The following is a 19530-nucleotide window of genomic DNA, read 5'->3' as shown; positions in this document are numbered from 1 at the left end:
GTCGAATGCTGCCGAGAGGTCAAGTAGGATGAGTGCCGCTGTCTTTCCCTTGCCCAGTGGGGAGGGATGCGGTCTGTTGCTGACAGGAGGGCCGTTTCAGTGCTGTGGTTTGACCTGAATTCGGATTGGGATATGTTGAGGATGTTGTGGTTTTATAAAACATGGTGAGTTGGCTGTTGAGTATTTTTTCTATGACTTTCACAGGAAATGGAAGTAAGGAGATGGGCCTAAATTTTTTGAGGGCAGTGGGGTCAGCGGATAGTTTCTTGAGGAGGGGGTTGATCTCGGAGTGTTTTCAGTCATTGGGGAAGGTGGCGGCAGCTAGTGAGCAGTTGATGGTGAGGCAGAGCTTGGGGGCGATGGTGTCTGCAGCTCTGTTGAAGACGTGATGCGGGAATGGGTCCATGGGGGCTCATTCCTTAAAACATGGTAACATTGCTATGTCCCCAATCAGCCTATTTATTTCACTTATAAGTCCATAGTAAAGTGGTACTACAGCTACCCAGGGAATGTAAATTAATTGATCCTAGTGATCCTGCAGCACTTGCTTTGACTCCTAATTAAGTAAATTTGCAAAACTGTCTATGGCGTTCGATTGCAGCCTGCGTGTACACCTTAACCTCTTAGCTGCTGGGCCTCCCCCCCCCCCCTTGCTAAGCCATTTTTTGGCAATTTGGGGTAGTTCACGCTTAGGCCTTCATAACGTTTTTTCCACATAAGCTATACACGCCAAATTTGCGTCCTTTTTTTCCAACATCATAGGGATTCTAAAGGTACCCAGAGTTTCTGGGTTCCCCTGGAGGAGACCCAGAAATTAGCCCAAATACACTTTAAATTTAGTTTTTTTCAAATAAATGAGACAAAAGGGCTGCCGAAGAAGGCTTATGTTTTTTACCCTGAAAATGGCATCAACAAAGGGTTTGTGGTGCTAAAATCACCATCTTCCCAGCTTTCAGGAACAGGCAGAGTTGAATCAGAAAACCACATTTTTACAACACAATTTTGGCATTTTACTGGGACATACTTCATTTTTACTATTTTTGGTGCTTTCACCCTCCTTCCAGTTAGTGACAGGAATGGGTGTGAAACCAACACTGGATCCTGGAAAGCTAAGTGTTTCTAAAAAGTAGAAAACATTCTGAATTTAGCAAGGGGTCATTTGTGTGGATCCTACAAAGGTTTCCTCCAGAAAATAACAGCTGAAAAAAATATATTGAAATTGAGCTGAAAAAAACAGCCATTTTTCTCAGCGTTTTACTCTCTAACTTTTTCCTGCAATGTCAGATGTTTTAAATCAATATACCGTTACGTGTGTTGGACTCCTCTGGTTGCAGGGATATATAGGGCTTGTAGGTTCATCAAGATCCCTAGGTACCCAGAGCCAATAAATGAGCTGCACCTTGCAATGGGTTTTCATTCTATACAGGGTATACAGCAATTCATTTGCTGAAATATAAAGAGTGAAAAATAGGTATCAATAAAACCTTTGTATTTTAAAAATGGGCATAAGATAAGGTATTGAGCAGCAGTGGTTATTTGCCCATCTCTGAATTCCGGGGTGCCCATACTAGCATGTGAATTACAGGCCATTTCTCAAATAGACATCTATTTTACACACTGTCTTACATTTGGAGGGAAAAAGTGCAGAGAAAGACAAGGGGCAATAACACTTGTTGTGCTATTCTGTGTTCCCCTAAGTCTCCTGATAAAAATGGTACCTCACTTGCGTGGGTAGGCCTAATGCTCGCGACAGGAAAGGCAATTTAGACACATCACATTTTTACATTGAAATCTGATGTGTTATTGGCAAAGTGCCTAGCTGTGGATTTTGGCCTCTAGCTCAGCCGGCACGTAGGGAAACCTACCAAACCTGCACATTTTTTTAAACTAGACACCTAGGGGAATCCAAGATGGGCTGACTTGTGGGGCTCTGATCAGGTTCTGTTACCCAGAATCCTTTGAAAACCTCAAAATATGGCCAAAAGAACACTTTTTCCTCACATTTCGGTGAAAGAAAGTTCTGGAATCTGAGAGGAGCCACAAATTTCCTTCCACCCAGTGTTTACCCAAGTCTCCCGATAAAAATGATACCTCACTTGTGGGGGTAGGCCTAGTTCCCGCAGCAGGAAATGCCCCAAAACACAACGTGGACATATCACATTTTCACAAAGAAAACATAGCTGTTTTTTGCGAAGTGTCTAGCTGTGGATTTTGTCCTCTAGCTCAGCTGGCACCTAGGGAAACCTATCAAACCTGCACAGTTTTGAAAACTAGACACCAAGGGGAATCCAAGATGGGGTGACTTGTGGGGCTCTGATCAGGTTCTGTTACCCATAATCCTTTGCAAACCTCAAAATGTGGCCAAAAAAAACGCTTTTTCCTCACATTTTTGTGACAGAAAGTTCTGGAATCTGAGAGGAGCCACAAATTTCCTTACACCCAGCGTTCTCCCAAGTCTCCCGATAAAAATGGTACCTCAGTTGTTGGGGTAGGCCTAGCACCCGCAACAGGAAATGCCCCAGAACTCAACGTGGACACATCACATTTTCACAAAGAAAACATAGCTGTTTTTTGCAAAGTGTATAGCTGTGGATTTTGGGCTTTAGCTCAGCTGGCACCTAGGGAAACCTAGCAAACCTGCACAGTTTTAAAAACTAGACACCTAGGGGAATCCAAGATCGGGTGACTTGTGGGGCTCTGATTAGGTTCTGTTACCCAGAATAGTTTGCTAACCTCAATATTTGGAAAAAAAAACACTTTTTCCTCATATTTCGGTGATAGAAAGTTCTGGAATCTGAGAGGAGCCACAAATGTCCTTCCGCCCAGCATTCCCCCAAGTCTCCCGATAAACATGGTACCTCACTTGTGTGGGTAGGCCTAGTGCCCGAGACAGGAATAGGTCACACAACGGTCAATGTTGGTACTTACATGAGGCAACTGTTGACCCTGGGATGATCCATTCCTTACGCAGGCACTAGGTATAGGCACTCAAGTGGGGTAGTGTTTTTATCGGGACAGGTGAGGAATCACTGGGTGGTAGGAATTTTGTTTATCGCAGCATATTCCTGTAGTTTGTGTGACAGAAATGCAAGAAAAATAGAGTTTTTATTCAACATTTCAGCTTTGCAGGTTATTCTGAGTAAGAAAACTTTGGGTAATCCACACAAGTCACACCTCTGTGGACTCCCCTGGATGTCTAGTTTCCAGAAATGTTTGGGTTTAGTATGTTTCCCAATATAGCCGCCGAACCCAGGACCAAAAACACAGGTGCCTGCCTTACAAAACCAGTTTGTTTTGTGATAGATAATTTTGATGTCTCCACAATACAATTTGGGCAGTGGAATTTGGGGCTGAACTAAATTGGGAAGCTCCCAAGAGAGCACCCTCTCTGTGCTCGCCCCCGCATTCACCTGCTCTCTGGGTTGGGCTAACCCACTGTTGCCCTGTTGCACAGACTGTGCTTGCGAAGGGACAACAGGACTGTCCTCATCACCTCCCTCACAATTTACTGGAAGGAGTTATCCAATGGGACTCCTCCAACTGAAAAATCACTCCCAGAGTCTGCGCCATTGTCCTATCCCTCAGATGCTGTCTCAGTATCTGCTGTCTCAGTCTCTGATCCTATGTCAGAGCTGTCCTCTATAACCAGAGTGACGTCAGCAGCAGTCATCCATCAGGATGCCATCTCTGCTATTGGCTAAACTGTTGCTCTAAAACACTAGCCTACATAGACAGTCACAAAATTGCTGGTGTGTGTGTGTGATCCATGCAACAGTAGAGGCCACCTTACCTGCACTTCTTCCCTCAATCAGCACGTTCTTTCAAGACACTCAAACACCTTGTCACATACCATTTGTCACAGTCTTCAGCACCTCCTGCGCCCAGTCCAACAATAATTATTGGTGCTCCCACTCCCATGTCCTCCTCCTCGGATTCCCTCATTACCACCCAGCAAACGTGCTCTTCATCTCTCCATAGCCACCCCCCACCTCGCACATACATTTAATTTGTATTACAGCGCAGGTAGTGGCTGACTTTACTAATGTACTCAGCTATTTACATAAAATACAGATTTGCTCTTTGCAGTAGTCATATAAATCATCTGCGCTTCTTTATGGCACTAAAACTGCCACTAGACAAAAGTCTGATCCTTTTGTAGCAGAAACATAATCACAAGACTTACTTGACTTCTTTATTGTTGCCTAAAAGCTACAGTTGAAATGCGTCAGTTGAAGTATGTGCACTGCTTTGAAGAAGCAAGCTGCAACTGCAAGACAACTGGTGGCATATATATATATATATATATAAGTATATATATAAAGATGACTTTATATGTGGGTCTGGTTCCAGCCCCCAGGGAAACCACACATGCACTGACAAAAGTGATCTATATATATATATATAGATATATCTACATATATACATATATATATCTCTATATAAATATATCTATCTACATGGATATATCTATAGATAGATCTATATATATATATATATATATATATATACCTATATATCCAGATCTATATAAATAGGTCTATCTATAGATATATCCATGTAGATAGACATATCTATCTACATGGATTGATGTTTATATATAGATAGAGATATAAATATATATATATATATATATATATATATAGATCTGTATTTTTTTTGGTAGTTGTAGGGTTTCCTTGGGGGCCAAATTGGCCCCCAGGGAAACCCTACAACTACAAAAAAAAAAATTGCCCCCACAATGGGTCGCCCTACCTAAGGGCGACCCCCTGTCAATTTCGTTATTTAAAAAAATTAGCCCCTGGGGATGGTGCGATCGCGCACCCCCAAGGGTCCCCAACATTAAAATTAAAAAATATGGCTGTGGGGGGGGGGGGGCGTTTTCCGAGGGGGCCGACCCCCCCCAAGTGAAATCCCTGGTGTCTAGTGGCATTTCCTGGCCCATGATCGCAGCTGTGCTGCGATCGAGGGCCAGGAAACGCGTTCAGAAAGGCCTCGTATGAAAGGGGAGAGTCTCCCCTTTCATACGAGGCCTTTCCGAACGTGGGGAAGGCCGTTTGGGGCTGTTTTCCCCATCAGAAAAGCTGTCACAAAGGGGCGGGTGGGAGGCGGGGGGAGACACGGAAGCTCTTCCGTGTCTCCCAGGGCTTAAAAAAAAAATAAAGAAAATCTCGAACCCCCTCCCTAGTGTTGGCCAATGGTCGTGACCCTCACCAGGGAGGTAGTGCGGGCGTTGCCCAGAGGCCGACGCCCGCATTAAAAGGGTTAAACCTGCCATTTTAGATCTGGCAAAATAAACCTATTACCAAGCCCATACCTTCCTTTTTAATGCACATGTCTCTTCTAGAGCAGGCCCTATGCAACACAAAGGACAGAGTGCAATGTCTTTGAAAGACAGGGCATGTCATTTTTAGTTTTACATGTCCTGACAGGGAAAAACTCTAAAATTTGTTGTTTACTTCTGCAAGGCCTACTTCTCCATTAGAATAACTTTGGAGTTACCTTGTTAGATTTAATAAGATGTAACTTACAAATGGTAACAGGTAAACAGTTCATGTTTGATGTATTTGGAATTGTACTGAAAAATCCTCTATTATGGTAAAGTCATGTTTGTGGCTACAATTTTGAAAATTCCGCTTTTAGAAAGTTGGCCTTGTTTCTGCCATAGCAATTTGGGGCCTGCAGCCAGTCTCAGGGTCACATGGCTGAGTGTAGTTGACAGTTGGTGTTTGTGTTTTCCTTCTGAACAGCCACACACAATAAAGAGCTTGGGTGTGCCTGGATGGGCCATCACTGGCAGGTTGGGAGGGCAGAGTTAGGCACAGCCACACTGACACCTAATTAGGCTCTGTCCTGCATTTCCACAACTGATTGCACACACCCTGAAGTTAGTCTGGAGCCAGGCCAATGGAGGCAGGAAACCTATGCACGTCAAAGGGAAACCTCTAGAAACTTCTCCACTTCAAAGGAGGCACCAGGTGTAAATATTGAATGCCAGACACCAACTCTATCGTATACTTTTGGACCAGTGGAAGACTATGACAGGAATAAGGACTGCTGTGCTGCTGACTGGACTGACACTGAACTGAATTGCCACCCTGAAGGACATCTGCCTGCTATGCTGACCTGCTACCCTCTTGCCTGGTTGAGAAGGACCGAACCGGTAAACTGGACACAGGTCCACCAGAGTGACTCCAAGGGCTCTTGTAACCAGCACTTGGATTTTGCAACTGTGAGTCCTACCCTAACACGTCGTGCCACATCAGCCTGGGCCCTTGGAAGTAGGCTTGATGGTGCTCTGCCAACCCATCTGTGGATCCAACAGAAAAAAAAACATCACAATCGTCGCAATCTGAGCAGAACCAACAGATCGTGAATGCTGTGAGGATTCCTCAAGTGCAAGGACCCCACATCAACCGTTCAGCTCACATTAGAACCAGCACTAAGCAATACATCCCAATGCAGGCCTACACATGGCAACCTCTCACCCACTGCAGCATGGACGACAATGGAGAACTGAACATCACAAATTCTTCAGCCTTCTCAGAAACAGCCAGTGCAGGGAGCATCTTTGAGGAAGGACTTCATATAGCAAGCTTCCTTCATCAACATTATCCTCAACACTGATGTTGGACCCCACATTGCAGCCTTGCAGCTCCCTGGAATGGATGCATCACCTCAGCTGCACAACGCATCCTCAATGCAGGACCTAGCAACACTCCTTAACTAGGATTTAAGGTACTCTTATTCAGCAAGCTTATGTGAGCCACTGTGGCTGGCCCATCCTCAATCACGGTCAGGCTGAACTTGTGACTTTGTCTCAGTCTGGTCGGCCCAGATATCCGCAGTTAACACAATACTTTTAGCCACTATATTCTTTCAAATTTTTTAAATTGCATATCTCTGGCTATACTGATTGGATGTTTGTCTTTTTAGTCTTATTTTATTTACTATAAGTTACTCTATGTTTGTAGTCTTGTATGGGGTCCTTTTTGTGGTATGTTGTTACAGTATTACTGTTTGAACTGTTGCACAAATATTTATAAATTGCCTCTGAGATACCCCTCACTTCTCTGTGTTAAGAAACCTAAAACACATTAATTTAGGGTTGCTTGTGACTTCAAGGTGATAGGAATAGTGGTCACTACTTGAATTGAGTTCCACCCCCTGAACTGGTAATCCAATTTCCCACACCAAGAATTTTGACAGCAGATGCAGAGGGATTCGCGAGAGATAGATAGAAAGAGAGGGAGAGAGGGATGGGGAGACAGTGGAAATGTCAGAGAGGGACAATAGAACGAGATAGAAGGCATTTATGTATGGAAAGAAAGAGATAGAGCAAGGTGAAAAAGGGAATATCACTTATTTGAGCATTTTTGCTAGGGCTGGTTTTGATTCCCCAGAGTCCACAAAAAAAGTGGCTAAATAATTGATGCATCCATTATTTTGACTTGATTACTACCTTTGTAATCTTCTCTTGCCAATTCTATGCAAGATTTATTTTACCTTCTTGGAATCATGTTTGCATTTTCTGACTGTTACAATGACTGTATTATATCTGGACCAATATGAATGTACATATTATGCCCTCCCACTACTCAGTTGCCTCTGTTAAATTTAACCTATCACTTATGACTTTCCTTGGATGGCGTGAGGTAATTCACATATAGCACAGAAGTTCATTATGAAACTAATTAGTTGTATATGGGCTTATGAACTACCATTTTCTCAGCTCATGGTAAGGCGCCCAGTGACGATTTCGCCACATGTGAGAAAGTGTCTGTTGAGCATTATCATCCCCATGTTTTCACTTTTTTAATTTGCACACTTGGAGACAGATGGCTAAACCTCACAGTATGTGCTATGACCCCTAAAATGTTGTAAAATTTTAGAATCCCAACTGACATATTTAACTTTACAGTGAGGCTATAATGGGGTCATAGTAAATGGTGCTGGAAAATATACCAGTAGCATGGAAAGTTAAATGTCACCTCTGGATTGCAGCACATATTGTGATGTCCACTGGAGCGACAAAAAAAACATGGTACTCTGTTGACTGCAACTTTTTAAAGGCATTAGTGACTCTGACAAAAAAAAACTTTTGACAGAAAATAACCTCACTTTTAAATACTAAATAAGTCATCCTTGAGTAGGTATTATAGCCCATAAGGCAGATTACCCAGCATTTAAAAGTTGTGGGAATTTAATGTTAGCATGCACCAAAAGTGGTTAGCACCAAAAGCTTTTTTCACTGCGTAGAATTGTAGCTGGCCTGTAAAAAAAAACAATAAAATTATGCCTCTACTATCTTTGGCTTATGACTAGCTTCAGTATTAATTTAAACACTATTTTTCTTGTTTATTAACAATTAAATTGAGTAATCAAATCTGAATTTTTAACAAACATTTAGGAAAAGTGATTTTCAAAAAGCGAGAATTAGGGGGTCATTATGAACACGGCAGGATTCCCCACCGTCTTCATGCTTGCGGTCTAAACACAGACCCCCAGCCCGTTGAAGAACCCGCCGGCCCAATAATGAACATTCCACTGGACCGGCGGCGGAAACTGTGTTTCCGCCAGCCGGCCTAGTGGAATGCTGTGCCTGAACATTGCCGATGGCTCCACATGGAGCCGTCATCAATGCTGCAGTGTGGCGGGTGCAGCAGCACCCGTCACGCATATCACTGCTCATAAATCAGGCAGTGACCTGCGCGATGGTGCTGTGCACGGGGGCCCATGCACTGCCCATGCCAAGTGCATGGGCATTGAAGGGGCCCCCAGGGGGGCCCTGGAGCACCCCTTCTGCCAGCCTTTGCTGGAGGAACACAGGTTCTTTATCTGGAGGGTAGCGCTGCTTGCAGCGCTGCCCTGTCTGATAGAGAACTCCGCCATCATCAGGCTGCCTGGTGGCGGTAGCCTGGCGGTGGTGGAGGGCCGCCTGTGGTTGGTCCCCCTGTGTTTGGAATATGGCGGTCCAGACCGCCATGTCGGTGGAGGTAATTTCCACCACCCCTGGTATGGCGGTCTGGACCACCATGTTCATAATGAGGGCCTTAGTCTGCCTAAACATCCAATAGACGAACCAGCATTAACTTGTCAGTAACTGGCCTGCCAGTGCTTCCCCTTAATAAGGTGTGGAAGTGTTGGGCCTGCAAACCTGAATGTGCTCCAGTAAAGAACTCTTAAGGCAATCACCTGCCTTTGCAGGCACCAATGTTTGTTGTAACCCCTAGTAATGATTTACAGAGACCAATACTTGTTTACAGATAACAATGCTTGTTGGGACCAATGCTTGTGTAAGACCAAAGCATGTTTAGGACACGTGTTGCTGAAGCCTCTAGCATCCCTGTGACTCAGACTGGGTGTGGCCAGATGCAGCAGGTATTTAAACTACACTTGGCCTGAGTGAATCGCTTGCTGTAAAGGTCACTGGCTACAGAGATGGAATCTCTTCTTCGCCACATTTGATCTTCACATTTGGTCCTGTATCTTGTATGCTGCTTCTGGGGAGAGGAAGAAATTGAAAGAATTAATGACTAAAAAGGTGGTAACGCACTGCATGTGCACAAAAAGTATTTATTTGTGAGAATCTGACATTTGCTAACTCGATATTCAACAGTTGGAAATTTCGAAATGTGATGCGCCCAAGAAGGCATGTCATTGGAGTTTAAGGTCACTGGGATGCTTGCTGCTTGTCGCGTAATAAGGCTTATCATTCTTGCTTGCTATATATCACAGAAATGTATGCAATTAATATAAAAAAATGTCTTGTGAATACTTTTGTTATCGCTAAGTTTAATAAGACATTTACATAATCCTTACTCAATGCTGGCGATACAGAGCATTCTGTATAAGGCCCGAAAGTCATTACTATGTCATTGCTATGCTCAATTTACGCTGTGATTTAACAATTATAAAACCGATTGCTTGTGTTTCTGACATTAACCCCATGTTTCCACAGTGATGCAAACCTTGTACTGTGATCTTTCGATAGTAACCCTATGTTCCCAGAGTGATGCTTACTTTTCACTGTGATCTTTTGATACTAACCCTAGGCTTTCAGTGTGATCAAAAACACTGAATTGTGTTCACTGTTTTTCTAAGTACAGTGCGGTAACTAACCCGTGAATGTCTGCAATCCCAAATTACCTGAGAAGTTGTTATCATTTTTTGTTATCTATTTAATTGTCTGTGAAGTCGAATGAGTCAGCATCTTGGGAAATCTCAGCCAGGTGACTCAAGCAAGGTATCCACAGAACTTCAAGAACATTTAGGTAGGTGTTAATTAAGGTGACTTGGGATCATTCTGGGGTCACAGTGGGAGTAGCTATAAATACTATAGGAGGTTCAATGTTCTTATTTAATTACAGGTAACCCACATTGTTTACCGGAAATTCCTAGAGAGAGAGAGAGGAAAAACCATCTAAAGCGGAAAAGGGGACCCTAACATGTGCACCTAGCTTGCACATAGTAGTTAGAGACTAATATATAAATGGGTTATAAGTAATGAGTTGTTTGACTGATGTGTAATTTATCATAGGAAATTCCAGCTCTTCCTGAACCGTCACTATTCATTTGGATCCAGACCTGCTTCTCTGGTGTCTTTCTCTCTTTCATCGATCCGCGCCCCCCCCAGGATGTACAGGTGCTGATCACATGCATTTAAGTGGGAGGCACACAACGTCTAGGAGGAAATGGGGATAAGCAACTTAGTCAACATTGTATGTCTGTGGGACAAACAGGCTAGTGCCTGACAGAAAGCTGCTCCCAGAGCAGAAATAGTGGTTCAGGCCATTTGGTTGACAGACCTGCTTGTGAGGTATATGGCACATATTAGCTCAGAAATGGCAGGTGGGAAAGGTTCCAGAACTTCATATACTAACCAGGGTGATGCCTGCCCTTTCATAGGTAAGTGTAAAGGGACACCTGGGGAAGAGAACCCTCTTGTCCACAGGGCTCTCTGTAGCAAGATTGGAACAAGCCAGTGGAAAGAGCAGCTGGTCCCACAACCAGTTTGTTGTAGCTGAAGAAGAAAGGACTGCTCATGTCCTTAAATACACCCCTTACTGACACACACGCCACCTCTAAGGGCAGTGTCATCCTGGATTTTACTTAGAATAGTGCAGTATGGGATAGATAGTAGTAAAGCAAACATGATGGGTTGTAAAAATGGGAAGGTTTTCCTTGGAAACCTTTTTCTCATTAGTTAGGGAGTGTACAGGGTTCACCCACACCCACTGGCAGGTAGTTCCTACAAACGTGTCACCTCATTCACATTTCAACTGAACACCTTTTGAACTTGCAAAATAAAAAAGAGGTCTGCACATGATTTTTGGGACATGTGTGGAGGTCTGAACCTGCTCCCACTTGCACACAGCACTAACATGTGGACTTCAAGAGTCAGATGGCTCATTTCCTGTGTAACTACAGGTACAATACAGGCTATAAAAAGCCTTTTCCTGATGTTCCCAGGTGGCCAGTAGCAATGGAGGATGGTAAGGTGGCTGTTTTGAGCATGTTTGCAAGGGCTGGTTGTGATTTCTCAGCCCGGACCTGGTGTCACTTGCAAATACAAGAAAACAAAAAAGAGGCTAAATAATTGATGCGTCCATTATTTTGCTTTGAATGTGACCTTTGTGATCCATACTTTCCAATTCCGTGCAAGATGTATTTTACCTTCTTGAAATCATGTATTTTGGAACGTTATAATGACAGTATTGAAATCGAGACCAACATGAATGCACACATTATGCCCTATCACTATTCAGTTGATGGGTAAAATTTTGTCTGTCACTTATGGCTTTCTTTGGATGGTGTAAAGGAATTCACAAATAGCACAGAAGTTCATTATGAAACTAACAACTTGTATATGAGCTTCCATTTTCTCTGCCCATGATAAGGCTGACCAGTGATGGCTTACCCACATGTGAGAAAGTACCTGTTTGCATATTATAATCCCCATTTCCTTTTGCTGACTGATATTGCTGGTTCTCTTTTTAACTCTGCACACTTGGGGATTAATGACCAGTCCCCAGAGTATGCGCTATGATCCCTAAAATGCAGTAAAATTGTCTAATCCCCAACTGACACATTTAACTTTACAGTGATGTTATGGTAAGGTCAGAGTAAATGGTGCAGGAAAAAACACCAGTAACATGGAAAGTTAAATGTCATCTGTGGATTGCAGCACCTATTGTGCATTCCACTGTTGCATAGGCTTTCATTATTCTAATGAGACTACTGGATTTTGAGCGGCAGAATAGCCCACAGCGTGGGAGACTAAGTCGAACCCACTGCGGGCGACACCTGTCGCTCCAATCCGGGTTTTGCTCTGGCTAACTAGCAGTGCCTTATCTCCACCCAAGGGTAGGGATGCCTGGGCAGCTGAGCGCATGACATACTTTGCTTCTCAGGGAAGTCGTGGTCACTCAGGTCTCATCCGTTTCTCTTGTTTACAATTCAGTCTCATATACTGTATAAATGACAAACAGAGGCAGTATATGTTTCAATAATAGGTTTAATAAAACGACTGCATCTTAGATAGCTAAGTGTGAGCCGCAATAACCAGGACGACAAAACATGACAGTATTACAATTGTGACTAGAAGAGTGAAGCATAAGAATAACGCTATCATATTGCCACTATAGTCATTGGACTAGTTCCTATCTAGGCTAGGATAGAGCACAGCATGTTAAGCTCTAATTCTTCCCTTCAGGTTCCCCTGGGAAGACGTCAACCCCCACACCTGAGCAAAGGCCTGCGGTCTGCATTAGCATCTGTAGCGAAGCATTCAGCAGTCAGCATAATGATGTGGTTCCCTGGCTGGAATCTCCCTCTAATGTGTAAGAGACAAGGAAGTGTTTTCATAACCACACAGCTGATATTCTGAGAAAATGTCTCTATGTAAGGATGTGTATTTTCTACGAATGTTGGAGACTAAACTTCTACCACGTTCACCGGCAATGTACCGTGCTGTAGCCTTGAAAGAAGCACAGCATGATCAAGACTGTCTTGTTTGAGAACAGAGTGCTGGCCTAGGCAAAAACAGTTAGATAAACAGAAAATAACGTGCATAGAGCTATAACTAAAATGGCTAAACAACACCACTAGAGAGATAAAGAAAACATGGTTTTAGGCATACCTATGTATTCTGTGTACAGCAGCTTTTTAAACCCATTGTTGGCCCTAGCAAAACAACCCTTTTTGACAGGAAAGAACCTTGCTTTACTTGAGTAAGTATGGTAGCTCACAAAGTAGATTCCCATGTATTCAAATGTTACAGGAATTTAACATTGGCATGTACCAAAACTGGTTAGCCCAAAAGCTATTTTCACTGTGTAGCACTTTAGCTGTCCCATGAAAAAAAAAAAAATAGAGAATTATAACTCTGCTATCATTGGTTTGTGAATAGCTCCAGTTTTAATTCAAACACTATTTTTCATAATAATTAAAAAAAAAAAATTGAGTAGTCAAATCTGAATTTTGTAATAAACATTTAGGAAAAGTTACTTTTAAACTGTTACACTTTGTCAGTCTAAACACCCTATAGGCTAATCGGCATTACCATGTCAGCAGTAGAGCACAAACTATGGCTCAGGCCATTCAGCAGAGATACCTGCTTGTGAGGGTTGTGACATATAATGGCATGGAAAAGACAGGTGGGTAGGATTCCAGAACTTCACAAACCAACCAGGGTGAGGTCTGCCCTTTCATAGGCAAGTGTAAAGGGACACCAGGGGAAGAGAAGCCTTTTGTCTACAGGGCTCTGTGTAGCCAGTTTGCCACCAGGCCAGTGGGATTAGCATCTGGTCCCAGTGCTAGTTTGGTGTAGCTGAAGAGTAAGGGACTGCTCATGTCCTTGAATACACCAATGGATGGTGCACAAGACACCTCTAAGGGTGAAACAGCTGTGCCATCTTGGATTTTACCTAGAATAGTGCAGTATGGGATAAATTGCAGTAAGGCAAATAGGATATGTTGTAAAAGTGGGAAGGTTTTCCTTGGAAACATTTTCCGTGTTAGTTAAGTAGTGTCCAGGACTCACCCCCACTCACTGGGAGGTAAGTCTTTCAAAAGTGTCACCTCATCAACAGTTCATCTGTAACACCTTCTGGACTTGCAGAATAAAAGAAAAGGACTGCACCTTATATTTGAGACCTTTGTGGGGGTCTGGTGCTGCTTCCACTTGTACACATCACTAAGAAGTGGACTCCAAGACTCAGCCAGACTATCTCTTGTGTGGCTACAGGGACAAAACAAGCTACAAGAATCATTTTCCTGAAGTTCCTGGCTGACCAGTAGCAATGGACCAGAACTGAACCCTACCGATGGCCTCTGCTAGGGTGAGTCTTGGTCCTATTTGCTTTTGCTGACTTATGAGCCTTAGAAGTGACCGTAAAGAGCTGCTCCAGAAACCCTAAAAAGTTGGGACTTTGAAAACATCGCTGGAGTATCAGTGAGGCCTTTTGGCAAAGATGTCTAATTTTGAAAGGAATGTGTCAGCTGCAGCTTCAGGTCTGCCCTACTGGATTTTGGGCTCCATAAAAATGAATAACTCCAAAGGTAAAAATCGTGATTGGATGAAGGTGCAAAAATTACCTGTCAAAGGAGAGGACTTTCATGGCCCAAAAATTTTAATTTCTTCAATTTGAGGCTTTTCCTGCCAAAGCCAATGGCTTCAGCAGGACCGCGTTCAGCAGCTGTTTGGCCCTAAGAAGACTTTGAGAGATACAGCCTGCAACCTTACCCCACTGTACAAATTTGACTCTCAAATCCAAAGGTGAAAACTTTAACCGGAAAGACCCAACTTGGTGTATGCGGTCCATGCTCCATAACGGTCTGCCTTAACTTCAATTGTGCCAAAGTCCTTGTAACTGACTAATAATGACAATTTACTTTTTCTTGGTGCATTTTGACTCAAATCTTTAAAAAAACACATTTCCTGTGCCGCTTTTTGGATTATTTACACTTCAGTGACAGTTTACTTATTAAACCTTTTTCTATCTATGGGTTTTTCATTGTGTTGTATTGTGATTTATAACTGTTTTGGTATTGCTCTATACTTCACACTTTTTCCTAAATTAGGTCTGTCTGTTTTGTGCTATTGCGACCACAGAGTTGATTCGAGATTAAAATTACAGAAACTGTATTTTACCTTAACTAGTCTGTGGCCTTATTCCTTGTTGTGCAACCCAGCTAATACTTTACACTCCTACACCACAGAACTAGGCCCTGATTTATATTTTTTGTTGCAAAACTGCACTAACGCAGTTTTGCACAAAAAAGTTTAGCACCGGTTTGCACCATTTCTGTGCACCTGCCGGGCACCATATTTATGAAATGGTGCAAGCCGGTGCAAAGGGTAGGCTAGTGTAAAAAAAAATGACGTTAGTCGGGTGGGGCTGGTGGTATGGAAGAAGGGAGTTTTGCACCAAAAAATTACATCAGGTAGGTTAGAGTAAAAAAACAAATATGACCCTAACCTGCAGAGAGTCATTTTCTGACGCAAAACCATCCATACCACCTGACTCCTGTCTTAGAAAAGACAGGAAACATGCCCACCATCCCAATGACCAGCACAGGGGACCAGGGGACCTGGGCATGGCCATCGCACCCTGTGCCATGTATGGGGGCTCATTTCAGGCCCCCCAATGGCACTTTAAAAACTAAAATAAAATACTTACCTGGGATGGAGTCCCCATCCTCTGCTGTCCCTCTGGTGTGGGTGGGGGAGTCCCTGGGACCTGAGGAGGGCACCTGTGGGCTTCTTCCATGATGTTCCACCATGGGAATAGGCCTACAGGTTTCCTATTGCGTTGCACCATTTTTTGACCCCTCCTCCATCCCGTGCACCATTTTTGCACGTGACTATAAATATGGCGTTAAGGCCATGGAGTCACTTTTTGCATGGGAACGCCTACCTTGCTTCTCATTAAGGCAAGGTAGGTTTCCACCTCAAAAATGACTTTAACTCCATAAATTTGGCACTAGGCAGGTCTAGCGCCAAAGTATAAATATGGAGTTAGTTTTGCACCGAATTAGAGTTTTTAAAAAATGACTCTAATTCGGTGCAAACGGAGTATAAATATGACCCCTAGTTTCATAGTGCCATTGTGTGTGCTTTTTCATTGAAGGTGGATTGCTCATGACTGGATTCAAAGACGTGTGTAGAGAGGCAGAACCTGTTTTCAGTAACAGGCCCGTCATGCACAAGTTTATCCTTGTGCATACCAGCATTAACGGAGTATGCACAAACTGGATTATCTGACTGCTCAGTAACTTCCAATCATATTTGAGTTCGGAATAAAATGACACCAATTGCAACTTGCACGTCACACTCCTAGCTCAAAGCCTTTCACAAAGTCTGGCCTAATTTCTAACGCATCTCCGCATGGAGGCCCGTATTTATACTTTTTTTAGCGCCGCATTTGCGCCGCTTTTTGACGCAAAACGCCGCAAACCTACAAAATACAATGGTATTTTGCAAGTTTGCGCCGTTTTTGCATCAAAAAACGACGCAAATGCGGCGCAAAAAAAGTATAAATACAGGCCGCAGTGTCAGGGAGAGGTGATTACCTTCTCTCTCATGCCGTGACAGGACACACTATCAAAAAAGCGATTGAAATTCAGAGGATGGTAAATGGGGCATTTTCTGCTTCAATTGTATTGTGGGGACCTAAGTGGCAAATTTCCATTTTCAGATCTGATCATTTTGCACCTTTCACAAGTCTTTAAATGTGCAAGTCTCAGATCAAAACAAGTTTGAGTCTACATGCTAAAAAAGCACTGGGCACTTTCAGTGTTGCATCTTGGACTTTTCTATCCTCACTGTAAAGGTGAACGCTGCTGACAGCAATATATGCCTGCCCACGAAGCAGCAATCTCGCTAGACGCCGCTAACTCCAAAAAAGACGCATACTTAAAAGAAAGCATCAGAAACAATATAGCACACTACTGTGCAGATTCGAAAAGCTGAACATGTGGTTTTGTTCTAGACAAGGAATAAAAATCTCAAACCTGTAAATCTACATTAGGTCTGAACATTACATGACTTGCCATAAGTTCTAACAATTGGTTCGATCAGGCAGATATTAAATGAGTTCAGTTGACTCTGCAGCGACTAGCTGAAAAGTACTCATTTAAGATGCTCTGCTATTTCCCAGGCTTTCTGTGAATGTCAAATAAAAGTTACTTGTCAGGCACTTTCACGAAAAACATTCCCAGTACACCTCCTCAGCAATTTATTTTTTCAATAATGTCACTGTAGTACGAAGAGAGATGAAGAAACACCGTGTTCTTTCCCTGGCTCACTAATTTAGCCTTACTGATTGGAACGCTTTCAACGCTCAGTTTCTTCAAATCACATGAAATATTCCTCAGTGTTCAAATCAAAGGTCAGCCATACATGTTTTGGTCTTGATTAAGGATAATGTAGATATAATGAATGTCATTAATGTTATTTATTGTCAAGCATCACCTGCATCACCATGACAATATAGGAGGGGAAAATTGATTGTCCATACTATTCCTAAACATGCCCAGTTACAACAAACAACTTTTTCGTTAGATTACAGGCGAAACACACCGATTTGTCTGATTTATTTCAATATTCTTTTGCTGGTATAAAACTTTGCCATGTTAGATTACTTTGGGCCTCATTTACAAGAAACTAGCGCCTCAGAATCATTGTGCCAGTTTTCGTGCGCCAGCTCTGGACCCCTGAGGACGCCATGGTAGCACTTGATGTAGCACTCCATGGAGCATGTTTCCACATATGCGTCAGAAATTCTGAAGCATCTGTGGTGCTAAACCACTTATTGCTGGCCTAGCATAAAAGAAATGACAGTACTCCAGCAATGCAAGGGGAGTGCAATTTTAAAAAGTCCAGTGTCACTTTAACACCTGCTCTGAGCAGGCATTAAAAATTGATGCTGGGAAGGTGCAGAATGGTGCAGTGAAATCTTGTAGTTCTGTGTGGCTTTTAACGCGGGACTGCCCACCTTGCATGCATTATACTAGGCGCAGGTATAATGTGTGTGCAAGACTTTACAACTTGTGCAATGACCCCATTGTGCCAGTTTGTAAATGTGGTGCACTGTAGGGCACTGCTTGTTCTGCCACAGCGTAAAACAAAGTGATGCTACGGCAGCGCAAGGGGCTTGTAAATAAGCCCCTTTGTTTTTCAGTCCCTTGTGGTAGTTTATTACCTATTCATCTAGCTGGCCCTGTCAGTTACTTGGTATTTTTTTCAACACTGTCAAAGTGTTCCTTCCATTGATTAAATTTCCATGGATTCAGTTTTGGGTGTTTCAAATTAGGCCTTCCACTCTGGCAACTGCGAGATGGATAGCCTCTGTTAGACTTCCTACTTTTACCCCATCCTTTGTTGACAGCAGGGATCCTTCAGTAGCAGACCCTTGCTGCACCCTTGTTTTATGTTCTGTCTCCTCATGCCAATGCTTGGGTACTTAGGTACCCACTCTAGTTGACATCCTTAAGAGTTCTGCAGTGGTCAGAAGTCAGGTATGCGGTAGCATTGGCTCTGTTTACAGCACACTGTAACATTCTGCTCCAGCATTCTCATAGGTAGCTGTTGATTATCGACATTATATTTTCAGGGATAACATGATCACACACATCTGTAATGGGAAAAGCTTTGAAACGAAGAGAACCTGCCTAGCTAGGTACACTGAGCACAAGTAACAAGATAAACTAAGTCTCGAACCCAAGGCCTGCAGAGTGGTATTTCTGCAGGGGATGCCAACCCGCACCATTGTGTTTTAACATGGGGTAAAACCGAATGCTTTCCCACACACGTTTTCCTCCTGCCAAAATCAGTCAGAATATGCGTGAGGAAATATACCCATAATCCTCTGCAGTAATGGGCCTAGTTGTTCTGTGTCTCGCATTTTATTCTCATTCCAGGTATGAAAATTAGTGATAGCAGGTACCTGTATTGAAGATAACATCTCAAATCAGTAAATCTGTGACCAGTATCACCACTTCCATTTACCGGCCATATTGTAATGGGGACCAAAGAGAAAGAAAACATAATCACCTGTAAAATGTACTACTCTGAACACATTAAGGACCTTCATGTTTCTCTGAAGACACTATGGGGTCATTATGACCCTGGCAGTCCTGCCCCGCTACGCCGGCGGCCAGACCGCCAACAGCGTGGCGGTGAAGGACCGCCAAATTATGACCATTGCAGTGAACTGGCTGCATCACAGCCAGCTCACCACCTGTACCCCCAGGGGGATGGGACCGTCTGACCGAAGGGTGACCACTTTCGGCCCAACATTCCACCTAACACCGCCAGCAGTATAATGAGTATCCTTACCATCAGGGATTCTGTGGCGGCAGCCATGCCACGAAATCCCTGGCGGTAAGGATACTGGCAACAGGAATACTAATTCCTATTGCCACTACAGGACTTCCCAACTCCCCCCTCCCTGTAGAGATCCACCCAACCCCATCAGGAGACCCCCACCCGCAAGCAGCGACGCCCCTTCCCCCGATCCACATGCTGAC

At 43.4% G+C, this 19530-nt stretch overlaps 1 long non-coding RNA gene across 1 annotated transcript in view; it reads left to right on the top strand.

Annotated features, from left to right (window-relative positions):
* LOC138247972 (uncharacterized) overlaps positions 1–19530 on the top strand; it is a 274693-nt gene that overhangs the window by 225817 nt on the left and 29346 nt on the right. The window lies entirely within an intron of this gene.

The sequence above is a fragment of the Pleurodeles waltl genome, chromosome 1_2 (assembly GCF_031143425.1).
Source record: "Pleurodeles waltl isolate 20211129_DDA chromosome 1_2, aPleWal1.hap1.20221129, whole genome shotgun sequence".
Classification (NCBI taxonomy): Eukaryota; Metazoa; Chordata; class Amphibia; order Caudata; family Salamandridae; genus Pleurodeles; species Pleurodeles waltl.
This window is presented reverse-complemented; position numbering and strand designations above follow the sequence as displayed.